The following is a 3,651-nucleotide window of genomic DNA, read 5'->3' as shown; positions in this document are numbered from 1 at the left end:
CAGAGAGTTCTGCCTCTAGGAGGCTTCCTTTTGAGCTTGGCAGAGTGGCCAAACTAGTCAATCATAGCGTCAGAACTCTAAGCACCTGAGAGAGAGCCTCCCATAACATTGCGTTGTGCCACGCCCAACAGAAATAACCCAGGTGGATAGCATTTACAATCAGGAGCTCCTCAGTTGCTCATTCACCACTGAGTTTACAATGACTTATGGGTAGAAAAGCCATACTAAGTAATTTACTACACTGCAGGGTGATGATCCCAAAGTCAGTAAGTAGAATGGCACAATCCCAAGATCAACAGACAGCATGGCAGACCACTCGTTCAAATCCAGGAACAATGCCAAGATCACCAGGCAACGTGGCAGGCCACAGATGAAGACTCAACCAAATGTAGGATGCAGATGTGCCAAAATCTAGAGACCTTTCTTTTCTTCTTAATTTTTATTGTGATTTGGGTGAAAGTTCACAGAGCAAATTCATTTTTCATATAGCAGTACATACATATAATACACATTTTGTTTCATGACTTTGACTACAAGATTCCACAGTGAAACAGCTCTCTTCCCACTTCCTTCCTGTAGTTACCTCTTCCCTGTGTCCTTCTTTCCTATCCATTCCTGCCCTGTGAACTATGTCCCTGTGCAAATACTACCCTTCTGTTTTCCCATCATTGATCTAGTGTATCTATCTACCTCATGACCCTATATGCTGTCTATTATTTGGCTGGAAGCCACAGGAGTGAATTCAATTCCAGACCTGAAAGGTACTTAGGGGCCATAGTCTCGGGGGTCTCACCAGGCTCTATCAGACCAGTAATCCTGGTCTTCTTTTAGGATTTTGAGTTTTGTTCCACATTGTTCTCCCACTCTGCCCAGGATCTCCTGCACTGATCCTTTTCCAAGTGGTGAACAGTGGTAGCCAGGCACTATCTAGGTCTTCTGGTCTCATGATCATATAGGCTGAGATTCTCATGGCCCACTAGTCCCTTGGATTAATTATTTCCATGCATCTTTGGTTTTCTTCATTCTTCTTTACTGTGGATGAGGAGAGACCCGTTATTGCATCTAGATGGCTGTTTGCAAGCTTTTAAGAACCCAGTCAGTACTCATCAAAGTAGGATGTAGAACAATGTTTTTGTATGTTATTTTATGCCAATAGAGCTTGATTATCTCCTGAGACCATAGCGATGAGCCCACAGGTCCAACTACTTGCTCCTTCAGGGTGGTTGGCTGTGGCCAAGAAGTTATCATAATTTTGCCCCTTCTTAGCTCAATTATATATTTGGAATTCTTACAGCACATACAAATATGCATGTAGAAATATCATCTGCAACCTTATATATGGTGATGAATGTATTCCCTTTTGCCTAGACATACCTGATCATTCAGCCTGTCTACCCATGTGTTAGGCTGGGTTCTCTAGAGAAGCAAAACCAGTAAAGCTTATATATACATACAGAAAAAGAGAAATTTATCTTAGGAAAATGGCTTACACACTTACAGAGGCTGGCCAAGTCCCAAGTTCTTGGATCAAACCTCAAGCTGGAGGCTTTTCCCGACTCAAGCAGCTGCAGGGGCTGACGAGCTCAAGGTTGGCAGGCAGTATACCGGCTGTTGACTCCAACGAATGATGAATCCAAGATCTCCAGGCCAAATGGTGGATTGTTCACTCACAGACAGCTGCAGGCAGCACAACAGGATCTCTATCCACAGAAGAGTGTCTCTTTTCCCAGGATGTCCATAAATATGTTGGAAGTAGGCCATACTCCTAGGGAAACATTCCACTGATTGGCAAAACATATGCATCTGATCCCATCATGGGACTGAAGCACATCACAACTGCTTAAACCACACAAAATTGTGGTCCAGCCAAGTTGACACACAGCTCCAATTATCACAACCCATCTATTTACCTGTAGATTAATGTTTGTTATTACTGACAATTCAGTATTGCATATGTAAAAGGGTTTATCTTTGTTGTCTGTACCTCTTGTGTACCTGTCTGTATCTTTCTCTTCCTCAGTGCCACAGTGTTGGTCACTCACTTTTGGTACATTGCCCTTTCCTTCACCCAAATCAGTACTTGTCTCACGTATCTAGTAGTGTCCTCCCACCCCCATCCCTCATAACCAACAAAGAAAATTTCTTTCTATATATAAACCTTTCCTTGACTTTTTACAATAGTGAACTAATATAATATTTGTCCTTCTGTAATTGATTTCTTTCACTCAGCATAATGGCCTCCAAGTTCACCTACATTATATGGTGTTTCACAGATCCTACATTATTCTTTAGTGTTGTATAGTATTCCATTGTGTATATGTACCATATTTTGGTTATCTGTTCTGTTGATAGGCACTTAGATTGTTTCCATCTCTTTGCTATTGTGAATAGTGCTGTGATGTACATGGGTGTGCATATCTGTTCTTGTCCTGGCTCTCACTTCTTTAGGATATATACCTAGTAATGGGATTGCTGAATCAAATGGTATTTCTACTTCCAACTTTTTAAGGAATTGCCATACTGATTTTCAAAGAGATTGCATCATTTTACAGTTCCACCAACAGTGTATGAGAGTCCCAATCTCTCCACATCCTTGCCAGCATTTGTTATTGTGTTGTTGAACTTTGCCATTAGTGCTGAGTTGAGATGGTATCTCATTGTTTTGATTTGCATCTCTCTAATGGCTAATGATTGCAAACATTTCTTCATGTATTTGTTGGCTACTTGAATATCTTCTTTGGTGAAGTGTCTGTTCATGTATTCTGACCATTTTAAAATGGGATTGTCTGTCTTTTTGTTGTTGGGGTGTTAAAGAGTTTTCTATAAATTTTAGATAAGTCCCTTGTCAGGTAAGTTGCTGTTGAATATTTTTTCCCAATCTCTAGATTTTCTTTTTTTCTTTTTTGGAGAAGTCTTTTGAAGCACATAAAAATTTAATTTTAGAAGGTCCCAATCATTCAGCTTATCTTCTGCTGTTTGTGCATTTTGGGTGATGCTTGATAGTCTTATTTATGCCATAAATTAGGACCCCTAAATTTGCCCCTACTTTTTCCTTGAGGAACTTTATAGTTTTAGGTTTCACATTTAAATCTTTGATATATCTGGAATTAGTTTTTGTGTATGCTGTTAGGTATGAATCTTGTTTCATTTTTCTGCAAATGGATAACCAGTTTTGCCAGCACCATTTGTTGAAGAGAATGTCTGTTCCCTATTTAATGGATTTCAGCCCTTTGTCAACCATCAGTTGACTCTAGGTCGCTGGCTTTATTTCTGGGTTCTCAATTCTATTCCACTGGTCTATGTGTTGTCATTGTACCAGTACCCAGCTGTTTTGACTACTGTGGCTGTACAGTAGGTTTTGAAATCTGGGAGTATGAGACCTCCTACTTTGTTCTTCTTAACTAGCACTTTGCTTATCCAAAGTCTCTTTCCATTCCATATAAAATGAGATTGTTTTTTCCATATCTTTAAAGAATGCTGATGGGATCTGGATTGGGATTGCACTGAATGTATAGATTGCTTTGGGTAATTTTGACATTTTCACAATGTTCAATCTTCCTGTCCATGAGGACAGGTTTGTTCTTCCATTTATGGAGCTCTCTTATGGTTTCTTGAAGTAGTGTTTTGTAGTTTTCTTTGTACAGGTCTTTT

Source organism: Orycteropus afer, unplaced genomic scaffold (genome assembly GCF_000298275.1).
Source record: "Orycteropus afer afer isolate SDZICR_OR568_19922 unplaced genomic scaffold, OryAfe1.0 scaffold00017, whole genome shotgun sequence".
Lineage (NCBI taxonomy): Eukaryota > Metazoa > Chordata > Mammalia > Tubulidentata > Orycteropodidae > Orycteropus > Orycteropus afer.
This window is presented reverse-complemented; position numbering follows the sequence as displayed.